The following is a 27,011-nucleotide window of genomic DNA, read 5'->3' as shown; positions in this document are numbered from 1 at the left end:
TATGCCAAGTAATCTGCAAACAATCCATTTCCTGGCAAATGTCTGCTAACTGGTTTGTTCATGATGTTTTTTTTTTTTTTTTTTTTTTTTTTTTTTTTTTTTTTTACTGTGGTTGCTGATCTTCAGATCCCTTAACAACAAGAAAGATTCAAAATTAGGCAGAATTTACTTGGAAAAGAATGCTTGCTGACTTTAGGCAGTTATTTTTCTAAGTACATGATTTATTGTGAGGCCCAAATTATATAAGTGAAAGAAGTCTTTAAATTATAAGTCACTGCACAAATCTTACTTATTTATTAATAGATCAGAGCATGTAGAGATCATCTATAAATGGAAACAACGTTGGTATCATTTCATATTAAGACAATGTGCTGCTTTCCAAGACTTCATTGTTCTTTGTTCTGTAGTGACATTAACTGAATGAAAAACTTATTAAAGTCTTCAACAACCAGTGGGTGGGTCTTTCTAAATATAACCAAAAACATAGAAAAAATACTGAGAAATTGATTCAGTGAAAGTTCAAAACTATGTTATGTCAAAATAAATTTAGATGACAAATGCCACACCGTTAAATATTGTTGTTGTTACTATAACGTGTGATAGACAAAGAATTAAAATTTATATCTTAAGAAGAGTTCTTACAGGGGCGCCTTGGTGGCTCAGTCGTAAGCGTCTGCCTTCCGCTCAGGGCATGATCCGAGGGCCCTGGAATGGAGGCCCACACTGGGTTCCTTGCTGAACAGGGAGCTCACTTCTCCTTCTTATGTCTGCCATTCTCCCTGCTGTTCTCTCTCTCTCTCTGTGTCAAATAAATAAAATCTTAAAAAAAAAAAAAAAAAAAAAAAGAAGAAGAAGGGGTTCTTAACATAGCGTTAAGAAAAAGGCAGACTCTAAATAGAAAAATGGGCAAAACTATAAACAGGCTACTAAAAAAAAAAAAAAAAGACCAACCATAAATAACTACTATAAGAAAATCATTACTAGGTTTACTAAAAATCAAGTAATGAAAAGTTAAAAACACTGAGGTTCCATGAACTCACGTTTCTTACTGACAAAGATTAAAAATGAAAGTACCCAGGAAGATCCTGAGAAAATGACACAAGTAGAAACAGCATAGTTTTTGGGTCTTCCAGGAAACTGACATAAACATGGAGGTAAGAGCTAGAGAGAAAACTAAAGAGCCACGGACAACATTTTCGACAAAACTAGATGGCAATATACAAGTATGTGGAGACAAACCACCAACAGCCTCAAACCTGCGGGGGATGGAAGCAGTGCAAGAGAAAGTCAAGGGAGGCCTGGGGGTATCTGATGCCTCAAGATAAGATGATCCCCAAATAGCTGCCAGAACGTATTCACTGAAAAATCCAGTGGCCTGTTTTGAGGTCCATTGCTTGGAAGGGGAGGTGGCCAGTGAGAGGGACCCACCTAGGTGGAGAGGATTATTCTGTCTTTGACATTGTTTAGAATTGACAGTCGAGGCTGATAACATAAAGCAGACCAACTTTCAGTTCAGTTTTTAAAACTTCTCTATAGATAATGTGACCCCTTTGAGTAGGAGTCACTAATCTCTTCTGTTTGTTGTTAGATTCATTCAGCAATTCACTAACTCACTTATTTATTCAGTGTTCTTTTCTCTAGATGCTAGAAGATGAGAATTCAAAGATGAAAGAAACCAATTCCTGCTGCCTTGAGATCTTACAACCTAATATGTAAACGAACAAAAAATACTATAATGTTATTAGTGTTACAGTAGAGGTTGTATTTATCACTTCGATGTATTAATCAGATTAAATAAGTCACATTGGAGGACAGCAGGATTCTGAAGAAAAAATAGTATAAAATGTTTAAGGTCACAAACTTTGGAGTCAAGTGGCTCTAAATTCTAATTCTGAACATTGTTACTTACTAGTTGCGTGTCATTGGGCATCTGGGTTTTCTCAGTCTCCATTCCTTCAAAGAGAGAAAATGGTAATACTACCTCAGAATGTTATTAAGGAAAAAATAAGCTCAGTAATACTTCGAACCTTTAAAATTGTATATATATTCTGTATACTCAAAAATGTACCTTTTTAAATTACTGAATGGATCTCATAAAATCTAAATTTGCTGAAGAAAATGGTAGGGACAGATCCATGAAGACTTCATTGATCAATGAGGACCAACACGAAGAAATTGCAAACATTTACTTTGAAAGAGTACAAAAAGGAAGGAAGGAGGGGAAGGCAACAGCAAGTATCCATGCAACAATATAGTGTTGGACCAGCCAGATTTAATGAAATAATTCTTTTTTTTTAAGATTTATTTTTTCATTCATGAGAGACAGACAGAGAGAGAGAGGCAGAGACACAGGCAGAGGGAGAAGCAGGCTCCATGTAGGGAGCCCGACGTGGGACTCGATCCTGGGATCCCAGGATCAGGCCCTGGGCTGAAGGCAGACGCTTAACCACTGAGCCACCCAGCCATCCCTAATGAAATAATTCTTAGAGAAAATAATACGGGTTCATTATTTATGAATAAAGACTCATTGATTACAAATAATATTGAATAGCTCCGTACAGTCTTTGCATTCATTTATTTACTTCCTCAAGTAAGAAGAGCATCAGCATCTTAGTGTCATAGAAAGACATCAACAGTGGAGGTGAGAAATTCCTTAGAGAGGATCAAGTCTGCAATCAGAGTAAGAGTAGGTTTACTCTTCTGAATTCTGGTATGTGCAATGACAATGTATGCACACAATCATATTTTTTGCAAAATCTGCAAAAAATAAAACATTTTAACTGTAATCAATAAAGATCAGTTTCCATGCTGACTTCTTTGTCACACTTTCCATTATGCTCCAGAAGTGTTGGAGCAGCCACAGGCATTTTGGGAATCCAACTAAGAAGCTATGTTGGGGATACATTTATTGTTGATTTAGTGGGAGATATTTATTTGGTTCACAGTCCCTTCCACATAGTGAAGATATTGCTAGCAGGCCCAGTATAGGAATGACCTCAAGAGACACTCCTACCTATTGGCTGACTGGCCCAGCAAAGTAACATAAAGCCTCAGGGCTAGAATGTATATATTAACATGAACATGTCCTCTGGTGCCTTGCACAAAAACCCACAAAAAAAAAAATAAATAAATAAACATAAACATAAACTGGTAGGTAGTGGAGAAAATACAAGATTTGAAATGTATAAAACCAGAAACTAGCCTGGAAAATTCTTCCAATCATCAGCTGTGTAAAATTGAATTGGGGTATTAGGCCTCACTTATGCATAGTGAAAGTGGAAGTTCTCTCCTCTCAGCAATATGTTTGATAATTCAAGGAACACAATTGTGAACAGATAATACATTTGTTTTGTTTTGTTTTGTTTTGTTTTGTTTTGTTTTTGGTGGGAAGTACATGAAATGGAATTGTCAGTTACCTCTGTAGGACACAACCCATAGCAGTAGTAAAAACAGAAAGTACTTCAAATTGTGAAATGCTTGTTCTACATGCATTTCAATGTATTGGATTATATTTTAGTATATCTATCTCACCTTATTCTGACAGTCTGGAGCAAACAAAAGGCAAAATTCCACCAATGCAGAAAAATTGTTTGAGAAAGTTAGTATTCCAGTAACAAAACCACTGTGTATGTGTGCACATACACATGTATAAAGTACAATAGCATAGCTCAAAACAAAAGAACAGCAACATAAAAATGCACTTAAATTGCTCTTTCTTATGGTTTTAAGTTAGTTTTATATATTTTTCACAATGATTTATCAAACCAAAATTCAAATACAACAGGAGGGAAGTATCCTAGAAGAAGCCAAAAATACTGACTTAAAAAAAAATTGGTTAAAATTCAGTCAGAAAGGAGCACATGGGTGGCTCAGGGGTTGAGCATCTGCCTTTGGCTCAGGTCATGATCCCAGGGTCCTGAGATCGAGTTCTGCTTCGGGCTCCCTGCATGGAGCCTGCTTCTCCCTCTGCCTGTGTTTCTGCCTCTCTCTCTGTGTCTCTCATGAATAAATCAATAAATTCTTTTTAAAAATTCAGTCAGAAAACTCCTACATATATGGCATTTGTCAAGTTTTTGTATACATATTTATTATTATTTCTTTTCTTATTTTAAGGAAATATTAATTCACATACCAAATTTGTATTTGTAATTTCCTAGTCTTTTTCTTATAGAAGTCTCTCAAATCAACTAAGAATGTACCTCTGTGTAAGGGCAAAAATGAAATGGATGAATAAAAGCATCATATTCATGATGACTTAAGTAGGAAGGTGGAGATTATACTATAAAGCGTTTGGATATGACATATAAAACAGCATGATGGATAGCAGAGCTTTCACGACTTGGTACTTAGAGCTACGGGTGAACCAGCAAAGTATAGTTTAAATTTTTTAGAAAAAAGTATTTGCTTGGTTACACAACAATGGGTTTGGCATCCAGGTTGAACTGCAATGCGATTTTAAGCCCAACAATGCCTTGGCCAAGCACACGGGATTCTGTGGAGCCAGCGCCAGCTTTACACACATGTGACCTGTGTAGGTGCAATGGGCTCCACACCTAGAAGTGCCCCATGCTTGCTCATTATCCTGCCATCTTCTCGAACTTTGTAGTAAGTTTTGAACATGGCGTCCCACAGCCCATGTGGAGCAGAAATGGTAGACTGCCTGGCTGTCACGAGCTGTGGGCTGCCACAAGAAGGAGGTGACTTCAGGTAGGGAGATGCTCTGCAGTGGAAGCCCACCTTGCAGTTGCTGACAGCTGGGCAACGAGTCTTCTGGAGGGGGACCTAGGCCGACCAACATGACGTCCATCTGCCGGATGTTGTGTTAAGATCTTATTGCAATACTTTAAAGATAACTTCAGTTGCCCAATTTTCTCCTTTTTCATTTTAAGTATGTAAAGATTCTCAGAAGTCTAAGTTGTTTTCCTAGCTCTTAATGATGTAATGAGAAAATTTCTCACTAAGATTTCTTTCTTAGTGAGACTTCTTTGGTGAGAGAACACAAATTATTTTAATTGCATTTTAAATTTATAACTGCAACATAAATTCGGTGAACTTAAAAAAGGCAAGTGCTAATTTTCTACTGGGGTTTAATATGCCAACTGCTCTCACATAAATCAATACAGACAACTTTCAGTCTCTGTCTTTTTATTATTTTTTTAAAAGATTTTATGTATTTGAGAATGAGAGAGCATGAGCAGGGGGAAACGCAGGAGAGGGAGAAGCAGACTCCCCGCTGAACAGGAAGCCTGACTGTGGGGCTCAATTCCAGGACCCCAGGATCATGACCTGAGCTGAAAGCAGATGCAGCCAGGCACCCCAGTCTCTGTTTTTTGTTTTTTGTTTTTTTTTAATTAAATCTCACTTAGCTATGGGTGCTTGGGTGACTCAGTCAGTTAAGCATCCAACTCTTGATTTCAGCTCAGGTCATGATCTCAGGGTTGTGAGATGAGCCCTGCATTGGGCTCACATGTTGGGGGTGGAGCCTGTTTAGGATTCCCTCTCTGCTTCTCCCTCTGCTCCTCCCCCACCTCTCTTTTTCTCTCAAAAAATATTTTTTTTCACCTAGCTATACATTCCAAAGAGACTATTTCAAATAAGGACTTTTTTTTTTTAAAGATTTTATTTATTTATTCATGAGAGACACACAGAGAGAGGCAGAGACACAGGCAGAGGGAAAAGCAGGCTCAAGGGAGGGAGCCTGATACAGAAATCGATCCTGGGACTCCAGGATCATGCCCTGGGCCAAAGGCAGGAGCTAAACCACTCAACCACACAGGGATCCCAAATAAGGACATATTTTCAGATGATTTTAAATTCAGTGGATTCTGGAAACATATCAGTAATCCTTGTTATAAATTAAGAAACAAAACACTGGTCGCTACAGTAAAGCAAAAGAACTGATGTAAATAATATTTAGCATCCCAATGTTATTTCTGATGCTCTGTGGTATGTAAACAAGATCAGAAGCATGAAGATTATCACCCAACCCTTCCCTCCCCTCTTACATTACTCTTTTTCCCCCCATAACAATGATTTCTTTTGAATTTTTGTTCATATTTGCCATTTTCATTGCCTATCTCCTCCCTCTACAAGACAGTTCTATGAGGTCAGGGTTTTTTACCAGTTTTGTTCATTGTTGCAGTCCCAGTACAAAGAAGAGTGGTTGACCCAGAGTCAGTACTCTAAAATAAGTTGTTGGATGAATGAGTAAATGAATACATAGAAACTTATAAAAGCCTTCCTAAAATTGCAACTAAAAATATAAAATCCATAAATTCACTTTTGCACAGTTAGAAAAAGCAAAGTACTGTTATACTACAGCTCAATAGAAATCAAAATGGAGATAATAAAGTAATACTCAAAGCCTTAAACACTCTAAATTATTAAAAAAAAAATAATTACAGGGCAGCCCGGGTGGCTCAGCAGTTTAGCGCCGCCTTCAGCCCAGGGCCTGATCCTGGAGACCCGGGATCAAGTCCCATGTCAGGCTCCCTGCATGGAGCCTGCTTCTCCCTCTGCCTGTGTCTCTGCCTCTCTCTGTGTGTCTCTCATGAATGAATAAATAAAATCTTTAAAAAAAAAAAAAAAATATATATATATATATAATTACAGCATAAACCAGTTTGAAGTTCAATTTGTGGATGATTATGCATTTGGTGCAATCTAAAAGTTATCTTAAATAGCCAAGAGATGTTATTCTTTTTTTAAAACAGAAAACCTAGAGTATAGTATCTAGTAGTGGTAGTAAAGCTCGGTTTCTATTTTGCTGACCAGGATGTAATTAAGATCTTATCTTTCACAGAGACATAGGAACTTAAATCCTCAGGGTAGGAAGTAGGAGGAAGGAAAGAAATGTTAAAAAAAAAAAAATTATAGTCATGCTAACATTAATACTTAGAGCACAAGTAACATATGAAGTCTATATCTAAACATGTTAGAACTTTTTTTTTTTTAAGATTTTATTTATTTATCCATGAGAGACACAGCGAGAGAGACAGAGACACAGCCAGAGGGAGAAGCAGGCTCCCTGCAGGAAGTCCGATGCAGGACTCAATCCCAGTACCCCAGGATCAGGCCCTGGGCCAAAGGCAGACACTCAACCGCTGAGCTACCCAGGAGTCCCTAGAACTGCTTTTTAAAAGATACTTATTCAAGAAATGTAATTAGATAAGCTTACATTTAGGTTGCTAAAAAAAGAAGGCACATGGATTTTAGACATGAGCCCCTCTTAACTCTTGTAGACAGGGATTCCCTCCCGTTTTAACAGATCATGACCCTGAAAAAAAATTATTTTTTCATTCTTTTCTCTCCTTATCTGCTCCTCTAATGGTAACAGGAGTGAAGAATAGTGCATGGTAATGTTATAAAAGTTGGACTAAAATTTGACAAATTAATGTTGCTAGGCAATAAGGCTTGTCCTGGAGGGAGACCTGGGCAGCTTATCTCTATGTCCCCATGTGTCCACCATAACCTTATTGTTTACAGAATGGAATATTCTATAATGTGGATCTATTCAAGACCCAAAGTGAAGGGTATTTACCTTCTGAAATATGAATGTGTTATGAGATAGTTACACCACATCTTGAATCCATTCTAAGTTATAACCCTGAGGCCTTGAAAAAAAATTCAAGGTTATTACTAGAATTAAACACTTACAATAATGCTTAACTATGTCAACAGATCCAACTAAATCAGTATCATTTTGTTGTCATTTAAATTTCCTTTTATTCTCAAACAGATTCTAACTAGTAGAGTAAATTCAGCTGAGTGTGCTTTGGAGTTTAAGCCATATGTCTTCATATGTTAGTATATATTAGAATTACCTGAGATAACTGATAAAATTGGAAACCCATAGGCCCTTTCCCAAAGATTCCAATTAATAGGATTAGGGTTATGGCCCACATATTAAAAAACATTGGAATAGATACCTGTAAATTTCAAGTTTTTGCTAGCGTTTTTGTGGGAGTTTCTAATTCCTCTATTATGTGAAATGGAAAAGGGACATTTGATGGATAAAAGTTAATTAAGTATCATTTTCATAATATATTCTCTAAGACATCTAGGTCAATAAAAAATATTTTATATCTCCTACCAGTTGTATCCTCCTACCCAGGAAAAGTGCCAGTTCAAGTTTGTTCTCCCACAAAATCAAAAGAAACATCTGTGTTCTGGTAAATGCCAGAACAGAAATGACTGGGTAATTTCCTTCTTGGGCTACCAAACAGACTAATCCTCAGAGAACCTAGACTGGGCACTTGAAAAAGCACTTAAGGGCTTGATTCTGGGCCATCAGACTTTGGCCAAGGCAAACCTGTCTGTTTCCCTCCACAGAAGGGGCAGTTGTGTTTGTAGTTTAGGAAAGGAAATAGCCGGTGCCCAGTAGAAAGCCTCCCAGAATCCCAGTGGTATAGTCGGCCGCAGGCTGAACACAGAACATCACTGAGCACATGAAAAGCAGGTATCGGCACAAGAGTAAGTCAGCACTGGTCTTGAGAGCTGCTTCACACGAGACTGTTCTAGGCTCCTGTGCTGAGAAATTCTCACTCACCCAGCATGAGATTTCCCAGGATGTATGTCAGAATAACCCACGGATAACATTGAGGGACTATAAATAAATACATACTAAATTTTAGTCAAAAAGAACAAATATCTGGGTTTTCTCTATGTGAGCCCAGCTAAAATAGGCTCCTGTATGAATTAGTTTTATACTAAAATATCTTACTAGCTTGTGTTCGTTAGAAAAGAAATTTCTCCAAATGCTTAGCACGTAAGAAACCTCCACCAAAACAACTTCCAAATGAAGCCATCTTGGAAAAGATTCTTTTCTCATCCAAATTTAAAGTATTTCCTCATCCAGACTGCATAACACACAAGATTTAGTGCAACAAAACTATATGTTTGAACAGTGTTATAGGCATATAACCAGGTTGGCCTACGCTTGCCTAATCCATAGTTCCTGTTTTTCAAAATTCAGATATGGGTTTTCCATCGCTGGATTTCTGTGAATGCTAGAACAACATAGGCAGTCAGTAGGTCAGAAATAAGCCAGGAAATCTAAAAAAAATAATTTAAAAAAAGCTAATCAGGTTGTAATGATGTGTATGTGGTCTTCAAAAGACACATATAAGAATATTCATGGTCGAACTATTCCTAATAGTCAATAATCATTAACCATCCAAATGTGTAACAACAATAGAATGGACAAGTAAATTTATGGCTAAGATCACATAGCAGTGAGAATGATCTACAATTATGTGCAATTATGCAAAAATATTATAAACATAATGTTGAGCAAAGAAAGCCAATATTATGGTGTTGGTACATACTGCATATATTTCTTTTTTTTTTTTAAGATTTAATTTATTTATTCATGAGCAACACAGAAAGAGAGAGGCAGAGGGAAAAGCAGGCTCCATGCAGGAAGCCCGACATGGGACTCAATCTGGGGACCCCAGGATCATGCCCCGGGCTGCAGGCAGTGCTAAACCGCTGGGCCACTGGGGCTGCCCTATATTTCTATTTAAAATTCAAACTCAGGAAAAATTAATCTGTGGTGTGAGAAATCAGAATAATAGTTAACATGAAGGAGGAGGAAAGATACTTATTGGGTGTTTGTAAAGGGGGCTTTCTGGGTTGTCCACAAGACCCTGTTCCCATATTGGGGTCCTAACTACATGGGTTTGTTCACTTTGAGAAAATCCAGTGTGTGTTATACACAAAATATGTGCATACTTTTCTGTATATATATTATACTCCCATAAAAAGTTCACCAAAAATGCTATCTCATTGTGCCACTGAGGAAAATAACATGAAAATGAAATTAAAAAATGAGAATTAAAAGCAAGGAAAATTGGTACCAAGTAGAGCTAGGAGAGAAAAGGAATAAGATGGAAGATCTATCTCATGAAGTAACTGCCAGTCCCCTAAAGGGGTAAGGCACAGGCGTTGAGAATAAAATTTAAACCAAAATGCTCAGAGAATATCATACATCAAACCAAACACAACCAAAAGTCATTTTCTTCCTTAATGAGAAGGTACAGAAATCAAAGCTATTCAAGAAAAATAAATGGCATTGGGGTCCCTGACGTAAAAAATAAAATGAGCTCCCTAGCTCATACAATGCAATCTTCCCAGAAGTTAGTCATCCTTACAATTTAGATGAGATAAAGTATAAAATGGGAGATAGCTAAAATATAAGGGAAGAATCCATTTTTTAAAAGCTACAAAATAGGGCAGCCCGGGTAGCTCAGCAGTTTGGCACCGCCTTCAGCCCAGGGCCTGATCCTGGAGACCCGGGATAGAGTCCCACGTCAGGCTCCCTGCATGGAGCCTGCTTCTCCCTCTGCCTGTGTCTCTGCCTCTCTCTCTGCGTCTCTCTCTGCGTCTCTCTCTGCGTCTCTCTCTGCGTCTCTTTATATTTAAAAATATAAGCTTGAAGTATGAGCTACTCTAAGCATAATACCATAATTTTTTCAACTTGAAAAATTAAAACCATATATGCACCCAAAAACTATAACTCGAAGTGAGAGAAATTTAGAGTTGTGGGGAAATATTTGAAAATTATTTGAAAGGGTAAAGAGTTAATATATTTGATTTGCTAAGAATCCTTAGAAATCAAAAAACAAGTTTTAACAGAAAAGTAGACAAAAGTTACAAACAGGCATGTCACAAAAGAATACAAGTAAATGGAAATTCAACCTCAATGAGTATCAAAATAATTATAGAGGGGCTCCTGGGGGGCTCAGTGGTTGTCTGCCTTTGGCCCAGGTCGTGACCCTGGGGTCCTGGGATCAAGTCCCGCATCGGGCTCCCTGCATGGAGCCTGCTGCTCCCTCTGCCTGGGTCTCTGCCTCTCTCTCTGTGTCTCTCAGGAATAAATAAATAAATCTTTAAAAAATAATTATAGCATTCTGAAGTTATAAAACTGACAAATATTTTCATAAATATTACTGACCATGTTGGGATAATACAGAAATATGATGGAGATATAAATGCTAAAACCTCCTGGAGGACAATTGAGCTGAACAAACACTTCACTGTACATACCAGCAGCTCAAGTTTGACCTTCAGCTATCTTCACAGAGAATCAGGAAAAGGTGGGAATAATGACCAGAGGACTCTGGGATCCAGAAGCCTGGGCTGCTCTGGGGCAGAGCAGACGAGGGGGCAGCGGCCTGGCTTCTGGGGACCATTGGTATTAACAGGAGCAGTTCCAGGAGGAGGTTAAAAATCAAGAAAAACGGTTATGACAATCTGACCCAAAAGGATAAAAACCTCTCCTATCTTGAAAAGCACTCTCTAATATGGTTTCAACCTAAAAAAAAATTTTACTACATGTTAATTACCACAGGCTCTCAGGGAAATCTGTATTTGAATTTGGCAAAGCATCAGTTGCTAGAAGATAGAGCTGCTACTTTTTTTTTTCCAATTTACAACCAAGAGAACACAATGAATGTTTTGAAAAGAATCATTTTTAAACAAAAAATACTTTTCTTTTTCTTTCTTTTTAGATTTTTTTATTTATTTATGACAGACAGAGAGAGAGAGAGAGAGGCAGAGACACAGGCAGAGGGAGAAGCAGGCTCCATGCAGGGAGCCCGAAGTGGGACTCGATCCCAGGTCTCCAGGATCAGGCCCTGGGCTGAAGGCGGCGCTAAACCGCTGAGCCAACCGGGCTGCCCAAAAAATATTTTTCAACTATGAAAAATAAAAATAATTAACTGTTTAAAAACAGAGCCAGAGTGGGGCGCCTGGGTGGCTCAGTTGGTTCAGCATCCGACACTTGATTTCAGCTCAGATCATGATCTCAGGGTTGTGAGACTGAGCCCTGTGTTGGGCTCTGCGCTCAGCACAGTCCGCTTGAGATTCTTTCTTATTTTTTTTTTTTTCTCCCCATATTAGGTAGTCTTTTTTTTTTTTTAATTTATTTTTTATTGGTGTTCAATTTACTTACAGAATAACCCCCAGTGCCCATGACCCATTCACTCCCACCCCCCGCCCTCCTCCCCTTCTACCACCCCTAGTTCGTTTCCCAGAGTTAGCAGTCTTTACGTTCTGTCTCTCTTTCTGATATTTCCCACACATTTCTTCCCCCTTCCCTTATATTCCCTTTCACTATTATTTATATTCCCCAAATGAATGAGAACATATAATGTTTGTCCTTCTCCGACTGGCTTACTTCACTCAGCATAATACCCTCCAGTTCCATCCACGTTGAAGCAAATGGTGGGTATTTGTCATTTCTAATAGCTGAGTAATATTCCATTGTATACATAAACCACATCTTCTTTATCCATTCCTCTTTCGTTGGACCCCGAGGCTCCTTCCACAGTTTGGCTATCATGGCCATTGCTGCTATAAACATCGGGGTGCAGGTGTCCTGGCGTTTCATTGCATTTGTATCTTTGGGGTAGATCCCCAACAGTGCAATTGCTGGGTCGTAGGGCAGGTCTATTTTTAACTGTTTGAGGAACCTCCACACAGTTTTCCACAGTGGCTGCACCAGTTCACATTCCCACCAACAGTGTAAGAGGGTTCCCTTTTCTCCGCATCCTCTCCAACATTTGTGGTTTCCTGCCTTGTTAATTTTCCCCATTCTCACTGGTGTGAGGTGGTATCTCATTGTGGTTTTGATTTGTATTTCCCTGATGGCCAGTGATGCGGAGCATTTTCTCATGTGCATGTTGGCCATGTCTATGTCTTCCTCTGTGAGATTTCTGTTCATGTCTTTTGCCCATTTCATGATTGGATTGTTTGTTTCTTTGGTGTTGAGTTTAATAAGTTCTTTATAGATCTTGGAAACTAGCCCTTTATCTGATATGTCATTTGCAAATATCTTCCCCCATTCTGTAGGTTGTCTTTGAGTTTTGTTGACTGTATCCTTTGCTGTGCAAAAGCTTCTTATCTTGATGAAGTCCCAATAGTTCATTTTTGCTTTTGTTTCTTTTGCCTTCGTGGATGTATCTTGCAAGAAGTTACTATGGCCGAGTTCAAAAAGGGTGTTGCCTGTGTTCTTCTCTAGGATTTTGATGGAATCTTGTCTCACATTTAGATCTTTCATCCATTTTGAGTTTATCTTTGTGTATGGTGAAAGAGAGTGGTCTAGTTTCATTCTTCTGCATGTGGATGTCCAATTTTCCCAGCACCATTTATTGAAGAGACTGTCTTTCTTCCAGTGGATAGTCTTTCCTCCTTTATCGAATATTAGTTGACCATAAAGTTGAGGGTCCACTTCTGGGTTCTCTGTTCAGTTCCATTGATCTATGTGTCGTCTGTTTTTGTGCCAGTACCACACTGTCTTGATGACCACAGCTTTGTAGTACAACCTGAAATCTGGCATTGTGATGCCCCCAGATATGGTTTTCTTTTTTAAAATTCCCCTGGCTATTCGGGGTCTTTTCTGATTCCACACAAATCTTAAAATAATTTGTTCTAACTCTCTGAAGAAAGTCCATGGTATTTTGATAGGGATTGCATTAAACGTGTATATTGCCCTGGGTAACATTGACATTTTCACAATATTAATTCTGCCAATCCATGAGCATGGAATATTTTTCCATCTCTTTGTGTCTTCCTCAATTTCTTTCAGAAGTGTTCTATAGTTTTGAGGGTATAGATCCTTTACATCTTTGGTTAGGTTTATTCCTCGGTATCTTATGCTTTTGGGTGCAATTGTAAATGGGATTGACTCCTTAATTTCTCTTTCTTCAGTCTCATTGTTAGTGTATAGAAATGCCACTGACTTCTGGGCATTGATTTTATATCCTGCCACGCTACCGAATTGCTGTATGAGTTCTAGCAATCTTGGGGTGGAGACTTTTGGGTTTTCTATGTAGAGTATCATGTCATCGGCGAAGAGGGAGAGTTTGACTTCTTCTTTGCCAATTTGAATGCCTTTAATGTCTTTTTGTTGTCTGATTGCCGAGGCTAGGACTTCCAGTACTATGTTGAACAGCAGTGGTGAGAGTGGACATCCCTGTCTTGTTCCTGATCTTAGGGGAAAGGCTCCCAGTGCTTCCCCATTGAGAATGATATTTGCTGTGGGCTTTTCATAGATGGCTTTTAAGATGTCGAGGAATGTTCCCTCTATCCCTACACTCTGAAGAGTTTTGATCAGGAATGGATGCTGTATTTTGTCAAATGCTTTCTCTGCATCCAATGAGAGGATCATATGGTTCTTGGTTTTTCTCTTGCTGATATGATGAATCACATTGATTGTTTTACGGGTGTTGAACCAGCCTTGTGTCCCAGGGATAAATCCTACTTGGTCATGGTGAATAATTTTTTTAATGTACTGTTGGATCCTATTGGCCAGTATCTTGTTGAGAATTTTTGCATCCATGTTCATCAGGGATATTGGTCTGTAATTCTCCTTTTTGGTGGGGTCTTTGTCTGGTTTTGGAATTAAGGTGATGCTGGCCTCATAGAAAGAATTTGGAAGTACTCCATCTCTTTCTATCTTTCCAAACAGCTTTAGTAGAATAGGTATGGTTTCTTCTTTAAACGTTTGATAAAATTCCCCTGGGAAGCCATCTGGCCCTGGACTCTTGTGTCTTGGGAGGTTTTTGATGACTGCTTCAATTTCCTCCCTGGTTATTGGCCTGTTCAGGTTTTCTATTTCTTCCTGTTCCAGGTTTGGTAGTTTGTGGCTTTCCAGCAATGCGTCCATTTCTTCTAGATTGCCTAATTTATTGGCGTATAGCTGTTCATAATATGTTTTTAAAATCGTTTGTATTTCCTTGGTGTTGGTAGTGATCTCTCCTTTCTCATTCATGATTTTATTAATTTGAGTCTTCTCTCTCTTCTTTTTAATAAGGCTGGCTAATGGTTTATCAATCTTATTAATTCTTTCAAAGAACCAACTCCTGGTTTTGTTGATCTGTTCCACAGTTCTTCTGGTCTCGATTTCGTTGAGTTCTGCTCGAATCTTTATTAACTCCCTTCTTCTCTTGGGTGTAGGATCTATTTGCTGTTTTTTCTCTAGCTCCTTTATGTGTAAGGTTAGCTTTTGTATTTGAGTTCTTTCCAGTTTTTGAATGGATGCTTGTATTGCGATGTATTTCCCCCTTAGGACTGCTTTTGCTGCATCCCAAAGATTTTGAATGGTTGTATCTTCATTCTCATTAGTTTCCATGAATCTTTTTAATTCTTCCTTAATTTCCTGGTTGACCCTTTTATCTTTTAGCAGGATGGTCCTTAACCTCCACGTGTTTGAGGTCCTTCCAAACTTCTTGTTGTGATTTAGTTCTAATTTCAAGGCATTATGGTCTGAGAATATGCAGGGGACAATCCCAATCTTTTGGTATCTGTTCAGACCCGATTTGTGACCCAATATGTGGTCAATTCTGGAGAAAGTTCCATGTGCGCTTGAGAAGAATGTGTATTCAGTTGAGTTTGGATGTAAAGTTCTGTAGATATCTGTGAAATCCATCTGGTCCAGTGTATCATTTAAAGCTCTCATTTCTTTGGAGATGTTGTGCTTAGAAGACCTATCGAGTATAGAAAGAGCTAGATTGAAGTCACCAAGTATAAGTGTATTATTATCTAAGTATTTCTTCACTTTGGTTAATAATTGATTGATATATTTGGCAGCTCCCACATTCGGGGCATATATATTGAGGATTGTTAAGTCCTCTTGTTGGATAGATCCTTTAAGTATGATATAGTGTCCCTCTTCATCTCTCACTACAGTCTTTGGGGTAAATTTTAGTTTATCTGATATAAGGATGGCTACCCCTGCTTTCTTTTGAGGACCATTCGAATGGTAAATGGTTCTCCAACCTTTTATTTTCAGGCTGTAGGTGTCCTTCTGTCTAAAATGAGACAGCAAATAGATGGGTCCTGCTTTTTTATCCAGTCTGAAACCCTGCGCCTTTTGATGGGGTCATTAAGCCCGTTCACATTCAGAGTTACTATTGAGAGATATGAGTTTAGTGTCATCATGATATCTATTCAGTCCTTGTTTTTGTGGACTGTTCCACTGAACTTCTTAAAGGGGAATTTTAAGAGTCCCCCTTAAAATTTCTTGCAGAGCTGGTTTGGAGGTCACATATTCTTTTAGTTGCTGCCTGTCTTGGAAGCTCTTTATCTCTCCTTCCATTTTGAATGAGAGCCTTGCTGGATAAAGTATTCTTGGTTGCATGTTCTTCTCATTTAGGACCCTGAATATATCCTGCCAGCCCTTTCTGGCCTGCCAGGTCTCTGTGGAGAGGTCTGCTGTTACCCTAATACTCCTCCCCATAAAAGTCAGGGATTTCTTGTCTCTTGCTGCTTTAAGGATCTTCTCTTTATCTTTGGAATTTGCAAGCTTCACTATTAAATGTCGAGGTGTTGAACGGTTTTTATTGATTTTAGGGGGGGATCTCTCTATTTCCTGGATCTGAATGCCTGTTTCCCTTCCCAGATTAGGAAATTTTTCAGCTAGAATTTGTTCAAATACATATTCTGGCCCTCTGTCCCTTTCGGCGCCCTCGGGAACCCCAACTAAACGTAGGTTTTTCTTTCTCAGGCTGTCGTTTATTTCCCTTAATCTATCCTCATGGTCTTTTAATTGTCTCTTTTTTCCTCAGTTTCCCTCTTTGCTATCAACTTGTCTTCTATGTCACTCACTCGTTCTTCCACCTCGTTAACCCTCGTCGTTAGGACTTCTAGTTTGGATTGCATCTCATTCAATTGATTTTTAATTTCTGCCTGATTAGCTCTAAATTCTGCAGTCATGAAGTCTCTTGAGTCCTTTATACTTTTTTCTAGAGCCACCAGTAGCTGTATAATAGTGCTTCTGAATTGGCTTTCTGACATTGAATTGTAATCCAGATTTTGTAACTCTGTGGGAGAGAGGACTGTTTCTGATTCTTTCTTTTGAGGTGAGGTTTTCCTTCTAGTCATTTTGCTCAGTGCAGAGTGGCCAAAAGCAAGTTGTATTGGGAAAAAGAGAAAAAGAGAGGAGAGAAAGAAGGAAAGAAAAGAGAAAGAGAAAAAAAAAAGGGAAGAAAAAGAAAAAAAAAACGAAAAAAAAAAAAGAAGAAAAATAGAAAGAAAAAGAAAGGAGAAAAAAAGGGGGTGGGGGAAGGAAACAAATCAAAAAGCAAAACAAAACAAAAACAAAAACAAAAACAAACAAACAAAAAAAGAACCACCGGGGAGTATCTTCTGATTCTGTGTACTTTAAGTCCCTTGGCTTCTCCTGGAAGTTGTCAGTCTAGCTGGTGTTCTGGGGGAGGGGCCTGTTGTGCTGATTCTCAGGTGTTAGCAGTTGGGGGAGCTGCTGTGCCCCCTGCCTGGTGCAGGGCTCAGTGGGGGGTGTTTACCCCGTGAGGCCGCAGGAGGAACAGCCCCAGTGGCGGGGCAGCTCTGGAAACCTGGATTCAGCTCCGGCAGGAACTCCGTCTGCAGGGCCGGAGGCTCCGGGGCGGGGCCGCTGATGTGCTCAGCTGGGGCAGGAGCGTCCTCGCTGTCCTGGGCCCTCCCGGCCTCTGCCTGTCCCGGGGGAGGCCGGATCCTGGGCTGTGTCCCGGCGCCCTGTGCTCCGGAGCCTGCGCTGTTGGATTCGCGCTCCCGGGCCGCGCAGCCCCCTCCGCGGAGCCGCCCCCGAGCCCCCCCGAGCTGCTCCTGGAACCGCGCAGCCCCCTCCGCACGGAGCCTCTTCCTCTGCCCGAGCCCCTCCGAGCTGCTCCCGGGGCCGCGCAGCCCCCTCCGCGGAGCCGCCCCCGAGCCCCTCCGAGCTGCTCCTGGAACCGCGCAGGCCCCTCTGCACGGAGCCTCTTCCTCTGCCCGAGCCCCCCGAGCTGCTCCCCCCTGCAGCCCCCTCCGCGGAGCCGCCCCCGAGCCCCCCGAGCTGCTCCCGGTCCCGCCGTGCGCGCTGCAGCCCTTAGGGAGCTCGGCGCATCTCCCCGGGCGCAGGTGTCTGTTAGTGTCCCCGGGAGCCCGAGGGCATCCCCGCCCTCCTGGGTCCTGCTCCACCTCCCCACGAGCCCCTCTCCGCCCGGGAAGGTCGGTGCAGCTCCTGCTCCTCCGGGACGGGGCTCTCCTGTCCTGGGGACACTCGCCCCGGCCTCAGCCCGGCTCCTCCTGGGCCCCTCCCCCTTGGAGGCCTTTGTTCCTTTATTTCTTTTTCCCCGTCTTCCTACCTTGATAGAAGCGCGAACTCTTCTCACTGTAGCATTCCAGCTGGTCTCTCTTTAAATATCAGGCCGAATTCATAGATTTTCAGGATGATTGGAAGGTTTTCTAGGTAATTTGGTGGAGACAGGTGATTTGGAGACCCTGCTCTTCCGCCATCGAGATTCCTTCTCCCTCGACCCCTCCCCACTGCGATCCATAAATAAATAAATAAATAAATAAATAAATAAATAAATAAATAAATAAATAAAATCTTAAAAAAAAAAAAAAACAGCAATAACAGCAAAAACAAATAGCAACCCAAACCCCTTCACATATAATGCATGTTCCAAGTTGGACACTGAATTTTGGGGATTTTCCAGAGGTTTTTTTTATTTTTATTTTTATATTATTGTATTGTTTTGTTTTTTCCTATTGTTTTCTCCTTCTAGAACAACCATTGAGTTGTCACACAAGTGCAACAATTACCCTGTCTGGTCTCTAGGGCACAGGCTCTGGAGTTAAACTGCCTGCTTTAATTCCCAGTTCTACTAATAAAGAGCATGATTTGGGGCAAGTTAAATATTTTCTCTCTGTGTAAGTTTCCTCCTCTATAAGCTTAGGAAAACAATAGTAACGTGTCTATAATGTTTTTGGGAAAAATATCATTGTGTAAACACTGAGGATAGTTGTTAATGCAGTAAAAGGGTTTAAAAGTGTCCATCTTCAGGTCTGTATGTCTTAGCTGTGTCCTCTCGGGCAGATAAAAAGCCCAGAGCACAGCAATCACGCTTCCGAGTCCTCAAACCACGAAAGCACACGTAGGAGACAAGGGCCATAGTAAGTGGTGGAATGACCGGGGAGGAGTGCCAGCAGGTTGGTGGCACAGGACGCCCCAGACCCTCTTTCCTCCTCCAGAATCCTGATTCCACAGTATGTGGAGCAGTTCTCTGCAGGAGAAATCCAGACAGAAGAGGCTCCTGCTCTCCGGAGCACACACCACAGGGAAGCCAGCGGGAAAACCGGTGGCCTGTCTTGCCATGGTTCCCTGGCGAGGAAACTCCGGGGCCCTGGCCTCTCCTTGGGGAGGCAACAGGAGCCCAGCCCACTCCGCTAACACTCTGTGCTTATGGTTAACAACACTGAACTTCTGGATTGAAGATTTAAGAGGGTAGATCTCATGTTATATGCTTTTTGCCACTTTTACAACAGATGATTAATAATCATCCTAACAGAGGTAAAGGAATAACAACTCTACCAGAAAGAATAAGAACATAAGAGGATAGAGTGAAGAAAGAGAAAAAAGAGCCCCTTCTGAAAGGTGAGCTTTTAAAAACTTGAGACTGTCATCCAGTCAAAACTTTTGATTCCTTCTCTAAAAACTGTGCACTTTGTAAAAAACAAAGACAAAGAATAAAAAACACTTCTGCAAAATTGCATTTCTGATAGCCAGCACACGTTGACGTGGGTGCCCACCGGCGCCCACAGAACCGCTGACTCCCTGGCTAAATGGGTCTTCTAGTTTGTTTGATGATTTCTTTTTTCAATATTTTTATTATGATAAAAGCACACTACAATTAAATTTACCACTTCAACCATTTTAAAGTGTACAGTTATGTGGTAGTAAGTACATTCAAGTTCTGTGAAATCATCATCACCATCCATCTGCACAGCTTTTTCATCTGGTAAAACTGAAACTCTACGTTCATTAAACAATAACTCACCTTTTTCCCTCTCCCACCACCCCCTGGCAACCATATTATACTTTTCTATGATTTTTGACCATTCTTAAGTATCCCATCAGACAGTATTTGTCTTTTTTTGACTGGGTTATGTCACTTACCACAATGTCCTCCAGGTTCATCCATATTTTGTGTATTTCTGCATTTCCTTCCTTTTAAAGGCTGAATAATATTCCACTCTATGTATAAAGCACATTTTGCTTATATTTTTCTCTGTAGATGGACACTTGTGCTGTTTCTACAATTTAGTTATTATGAATATGGCAGCAATTAATATGGGTGTAAAAATATCTCTTTGATACTGCACTTTCAGTTATCTTGGTTATATTCCCAGAAATAGAATTGCTGGATCATAGGTAATTCTATTTTTAATTTTTTGAGGAACCACCATATGTTTTCCATAGTGGCTGCACCAAATTACTAGTTCCTACTAATATAGCACAAGTGTTCAAATTTCTCCACATCCTCACCAACATTTGTTATTTTCTGTTTTTTGGTTTGTTTGTTTTTTTTATAGTAACCATCCTAATGGGTTGTGGGGTGGGTGGTAGGTCATTACAGTTCTGATTTGCATTTCGTTAATGATCAGTGATAGTGAGAGTCTTTTCATGAGCTTCTTGGCCATCCGTATATCTTTTTTGGAGAAATGTCTATTCGAGCCCATCTTTGAGTTGGGTTGTTTGTTCTGTTGTTGCTGAGTTTTAGGAGTTGTCTACATATTCTGGATATTAATCTCTTATCAGATATATGATTTGGGTATATTTTCTCCCATTCCTTGTGAATGGGCATCTTTTTTTTTTCTGTTGATACTTTTTGGTGCACAAAAAACTTTAATTTTCATGAATTCCTATTTGTCTTTTTTCTTTTGTTGTGCGTCCCTTTGGTGTCATATCTAAGGAGTCATTGCCAAATCCAATGTCATGCCTGTTTTGCCCTGTGTTTTCCCCTAGGAGTTTTACAGCTGTATCCCTTACAGTTAGGTCTCTAATTCATTTCAAGTTCATTTTTGTATGTGATACGAGGTAAGGGTCCAAATTCATTTTTTTGCCTGTGGACATCCAGTTTTCTTAACACGATTTGTTGCAAAGACTGTCCTTCCCCCAGTGAGTGGTCTTGGCACTCCTGTCAAAAATCATTTGATCACATATGGAAGGGTTTATTTCTGAGCTCTCTATTCTATTTCATGGGTCTGTATGTCTGTCTTCATGCCAGTGCCACACTATTTTGAGAAAAAGTTGATCTGTAATAGAAGAATGAGTTAAATGACAGAGGTTTGGGTCAAGGATATGCTATTTGAGTAAGAAATAGCTGATTCTGAGTTATCATGTTGCCTGTCCAAAAAAAGTCCTGACTCCATCCTGCACCTCAAAGGGAGAGGCTATAATAAAAGAGTGAACAAATATCGTAAAGTTCAAATAACTCTAAATCAACTATATTTATACCATTGGAAATGCAAGGCATTAGAGACATTGCTGTCAACCGCTTCAGCAGTGGTGGGAGACGGAGCCAGTGGCTTTGGTCGCAGTAAGAGAAGATGGGGATGTGTCCCGAATCAGCGCCCTCAGCATCAGACAGCAGCAGCAGCTGGAAGGTAAACCGTGGCAAAGCCAGCGGTAGAGGCCGGTGCAGCCGCACGGGCTCAGCTCCCAGAGCACCTGCAATCTCTCTGGAGCCGGCCACAGTAGTGTCCTGCAGGAGCAGGAATGACAAACGTCCCCTTGTGAGCACAGGGAACATTTCCACCAGGAAGGAAAGCACAAGAAAAACAATAGGAGATTAGCTCGTAGTTGATGGGAGGATTTGGGCCCGAAGTGGAGGGGAAAACACCTGCTGAGCAAAGCTGTAGGTAGTGGAAGAGCATTTGCACTTCTAGAGAATGGGCTCACACCTGAAGAAAATGCGGTCTTTTGTGTGACTCTTATGGAGGCTTGGTTTCCCCTTCAAGGCTGGATCGCCCGGGAGGACTGATGAATCCATGAAATGTAAGAGAACACGCAGCTGGATTGTGGTACACCAGGTTTGCTATTTCAGAAATACCTCGAAAAAAAAAAAAAAAAAAAGCAAGAAATTTCAGTCAAAAGTAAACATGTAGAAACAATAGTCTCCACATCAAAGATACAGGATTCCTAAGCTGAGTGTACAAATGATTGTTTTCCTGTTGGTGCCTGCACCTTTATTCTTTCAGCCCTCATTCTGTTTCCAAGTAATTAGAGGCTGAGATCTAGGAAAGATTAAGTGTTTTAAATGCTTCTATTTAAGAATAAAGCTGTTGCCACACTCTACAGCAGAACTGCGTGTAGTCACAGGCTGGAGAGGCGACCAAACGCGAGGCACCACGTCCCTAATTCCTCCTGCTGCTCGCCCACGAACAGCAGCCTATTAAGTAGTCCGCAAGGCTTGGGACCCTAAGGACTACGACGAGTAGCAATGAGAAAAGCATGTGGAATTAGATACCTCGGAGCCACTACATACAACCGACGCTGAGGAGGGGGCGGGACCCGCAGGGGACAGGGCACGACCTGCAGACGCGCGCAGGGACGCGGCTGCCCCGAGGTCCCGCTGCGCTCGGGGCCAAGGCGATGCTAGCCCGGCCCAGGACCCCGTGAGCCTATGGGGACAGCGAAGCAATCCGTTAGACACTTCCTGGCCTCTGCCCCCGACCCAGTGCAGGCGACACCCCCAAGCACGCGGCCCGCGGGATCCATCTGAAGGGCCTCCGGACTCCGGTGGCACCAGCCGGACATCGGCGACCTGTTCCCGCCGTGCCTGAGCCCTCAAGGCCCTGGGACCTGCTTCCAAAGTCCCTTAGGGAGTCTGCTCCCCCCAACCCCGCCCGCTCCCGGGGATATCACAGCCCCCGCCCAGGCCTGGGGCAGCCTCTTCCTGCCCCCGTCCAGCCCCCCGTCCCGCCCCCACGTCCTGCCCCTGGTCCTGCCCCCGGTCCTGCCCCCCCCGCCCCCGTCCTGCCCCCGGCCCTGCCCCCGGTCCTGCCCCCCCCGCCCCCGTCCTGCCCCCGGCCCTGCCCCTGGTCCTGACGCCGTCCTGCCCCCCCCGCCACCCGTCCAGCCCCCCGTCCTGCCCCCGGTTCTGCCCCCCCGTCCTGCCCCCACGTCCTGCCCCCGTCCTGCCCCCGTCCAGCCCCCCCGTCCAGCCCCCCCGTCCTGCCCCCCCGTCTTGCCCCCCCCCCGTCCTGCCCCCCGTCCTGCCCCCGGTCCAGCCCCCCGTCCTGCCCCCACGTCCTGCCCCTGGTCCTGCCCCCCCCCGTCCTGCCCCCCCCGTCCTGCCCCCCCGCCGTCCTGCCCCCCGTCCTGCCCCCGGCCCTGCCCCCGGTCCTGCCCCCCCCCGCCCCCGGTGCTGCCCCGGGTCCTGCCCTCCCCCACCCCCGGCCCTGCCCCCGGGCGTTAATGAGCTCCGCGGAGGTCTCTAGAATTCTCTCGCGGCGCCAGCTCCTACCTCGCCTGTATCCCCTCGATACTGCAGCTTCATTCTTGTATTTGGAAAGTAAACTCCGGGGCAGCCCGGGCGGCTCAGCGGCCTAGTGCTGCCTGCGGCGCAGGGCGGGCTCCTGGGGACCCGGGGACCTGGGGTCGGGTCCTGGGTCAGCGCCCTGCCTGGAGCTGCTCCTCCCTCCTGCGCCTCTGTCCCTCGTGAAGAAATAAATAAATAAATCTTAAAAAGAAAAGAAAAGAGACTCTAAGAATAAATGTGTTTATGTCATATTTCTGCTCTTAATCTTTCTTTCAACTCAATCTTTATAAGTTTATCTCATTTTATTTCATTATTGGTTTAGCTATATTTGATCTTTCAGTCATCTTAAAGATTCTGTTTTATTTCTGATTCTGTGCTATTTTATTTCTTTTCTCTCTTTTATTTTATGGCATACGTTTTCTATAATATCATAGAAAACGATACCTATTCTCAGTTTATTGTAAGTTTGAATTCTGTTTTTAGTTCCATTAGTGTTTATTTTTATATCTTTTAATGACACTTTTTAAAGTATAGTTGCCAGCTTATCAAGTTCAGAAATGAAGGAAGAAATTATTGAATTACACACTTCCTCGACCTTATCCCACCCCTCTACAACACTGTAGTTTTTGCTTTTATGCTTTTTGAAATCACTACTGTTACATTTTTTAAAAAAATTATTTAAAAATTATAATATCTTATTCAAGGAATTATATTTATCTCTTATAGTTCTACTTATGATAATAATTAGACTCAATTCTATGCTTAAATAGACTCAAAACCCATCACCACTCCTTTTACACCATGAATTCCTCATTCAATTTCTGTAACTAGTTGAAATGAGTGTTTAGATGGAAATTTTGGTAAGATTGATATGTAAGTAATGTATTTCCTAAGCCTTTGGTTACATAAGAACACTTTTTTTCATTTATATGGGAATAATATCTCTATATGGGGATAATCTCTATATCTCAGTGAGATATAGAATTCTTGAGTCAAATTCACTCTCCCCCCCAAAATCTGGTAGGTAGCATGTCTCTATCTTCTGAGAGTATAGCACAGAGATGAACAACCAGGACCTAGAAATATGTATATTTAATTTTGTCTCTACTAAGTACTTGCTATGTGATCTTTATAAATTACATATCCTTTTCTTTATATTCTACATCTCAGTGTTCTCATCTATAAAATGGGACTATTATCTCTCAGGCTTGATGTAAGAAACTAATAACATGGTGGATATTAATGCTCTCTAGTAGAGATATAACATGGATCACATATGTAGTTCTAAATTTTCTAGCACTCACATGTAAAAGGTAAAAACAAAAAGATAGGGGTCCCTGACACTTAAGCAGCCGATCCTTGATTTCAGCTCAGGTCATGATCTCAGAGTCCTGGGATTGAGCCCCACAGCAGGGTCCATGCTCAGCAGGGAATCTGCTCGAGGGTTTTCTCTCCCTCGTGCCTTCCCTTGTGCCTCCCACGTGCACACACACACTCTTTCTCTAAAATAAACAAAATCTTTTTTTTAAAAAAAGATATTAATTTAAATAATATATTTTACTTAACCCAATATATTCAATAATACAATGCCATTTCAATATGTAAATAACATAAAAATATTCTTTTTATACTGTCTTCAAAATGTGTATATTTTATACTTATACCATACAGGTATAATATACATTTATAGGATAAACATATGGCATATGTAAATTCAGACATGCCACATTTCAAGCACTCAGTAAGCACATATATCTAATGGCTATGATACTGGAGAGAGTAGAGCAATATAACACAACTCAGTAGAGTACCTGGTATAAATATTCACTAAATTATACATATTTTATTGTTTAAAAATTATACAGAAGTTTTATTTATTTTAATATTATACAATAGTAGTCTCAGAAAACTTTTAAAAAAAATAACTTGTTTTTTCTGCCTAAATATATAAAGGATTTATTTTTTTTATTTTTTTAAAGATTTTATTTATTTATTCACGAGAGGTACAGAGAGAGAGAGGCAGAGACACAGGCAGAGGGAGAAGCAGGCTCCATGCAGGGAGCCCGATGTGGGACTCGATCCCAGGTCTCCAGTATCACGCCCTGGGCTGAAGGTGGCACTAACCATCTGAGCCACAGGGCTGCCCTTTTTTTTAGTTTAAAAACTGATGCTAAGTAAAGTTTTTATTGAAATATAGCATAATACAGAATAGAGCACAAATTATAAGTGCTGACCCAAAGGATATTTACGCAGTGAACATATAATCAGCACTCAAATCAATAAACAAAACAAAAACAGTACCAGGATCTCAGAAGCTCCCCTATTTCAGTTATAACTTCTCCAGGTGACTTCAATCACTATGGTGATCGATTTTACTTATTTCTGAACTTTATACAAATAGAAACATACAATGTTTGGTGTCCTTAGCTCAGCATTATGTTTTATCTATATTGCATAAGAGTTTGGACTATAATTCTCATTGTTATATAATATTCCATTGTATAAATACACAAAAAATGTATTTATGCATTGTTCCATTCTACTGTTGATAGACTTTTGAATTAATTCCAGTTTAGAGCTTGTGCAGGAACAAGTTAACATAGCAGACCTGACGTTATTCTCAGACAGGATTGCAGGCACTCTGGCCCTTGGCTGGTAGCTGAGAACTTGGATTTTGGAAGATTTCCCACCACCCTAATTTTAAGAAAGGCTTATTGTACCCAAATTGTTCATAAGAACAATATGGTTTATGTGAACATCTGCTTTTCTTTCTGGAATTCTGGTACATGCCAGGAAGAGGCTGCATACTTGACTGGCCCCAACAAAAACCTGGAGAACTGAGTCTCTAGAGAGGTTCCTGGGAAGACGGTATTTCACAGATGTTGTTACACCTTCTTGTTGGAAGAATTAAGCATGTCCTGTGTGACTCCATTGGGACAGGATTCTGGAAGCTTTCCAAGATCCTCAGGACTTTACCCCATAAGCTTTTCCCTATGCTGATTCTGCTTTACATTGTTACCCTTTTGCTATACATATTACACTGATGAGCAGGCCTCTGGGCTTGTTGAGTCCTATGAGTCTTCTAGCCTATCATCAAACATGGCGGGGTGGTCTTGGCAATGCCCAACACAGGGCAATTACAAATAGTGCTACTATGAATATTCTTGGGTATGTCTTTTGGTAAAAATATGTTAAATGCATACACAAAGGAATGGAATTATTGGATCATAGGATACAGATTCAGTTTTACTAAATATTGAAAAATCATTTTCTAAAGTGGTTATACCAGTTCACACGTCTATCAATAGTTTATGAGAGTTCTAGTTATAACTGAGATCACTCAGTATTTTGTCTTTCTCTTTCTGACTTATGTCACTTAGCATAATGCCTTCAAGTCCCATCCACGTTGTTGCAAATGGTAGGATTTTCTCATTTTTTATGGCTGCATTTTATATACATGTATAATTTATATACAAATTATGAAAATATAGCATATATATTATATATATCTCACAACTTTTTTTATCCATTCATCCATTTGATAGACACTAAGTTGTTTCTATGTTTTGACTACTATAAATAATACTGCTATGAATATGGGTGTTCAGATATCTTTTCAAATTAGAATTTTCATTATCTTGGGATATATTCCTAGAAGTGAAATTACTGAATCATATTGTAGCTCTATTTTTCATTTTTTGAGGA

The 27,011-nt window shown here is 40.9% G+C and overlaps 1 long non-coding RNA gene across 3 annotated transcripts; it reads right to left on the bottom strand.

Annotated features, from left to right (window-relative positions):
* Positions 1–186: 186 nt before the first annotated feature.
* On the bottom strand, positions 187–23,503 carry LOC144304462 (uncharacterized). Of its 3 annotated transcripts, XR_013371373.1 has the most exons (6): positions 23,292–23,503; positions 22,293–22,446; positions 21,727–21,875; positions 19,940–21,527; positions 1,910–1,953; positions 187–819 (listed from the first exon to the last, which is right to left on the bottom strand). It is a non-coding gene; the product is annotated as an uncharacterized LOC144304462 (long non-coding RNA). The 3 variants fall into 3 exon arrangements; XR_013371372.1 differs by lacking the exon at positions 19,940–21,527; XR_013371374.1 differs by lacking the exons at positions 19,940–21,527; positions 22,293–22,446.
* Between the last annotated feature and the right edge of the window lie 3,508 nt (positions 23,504–27,011).

Source organism: Canis aureus, chromosome 34 (assembly GCF_053574225.1).
Source record: "Canis aureus isolate CA01 chromosome 34, VMU_Caureus_v.1.0, whole genome shotgun sequence".
In the NCBI taxonomy this organism is placed as follows: Eukaryota; Metazoa; Chordata; class Mammalia; order Carnivora; family Canidae; genus Canis; species Canis aureus.
The sequence above is the reverse complement of the archived record's forward strand: the minus strand, read 5'-3'. Positions and strand labels throughout refer to the sequence as shown.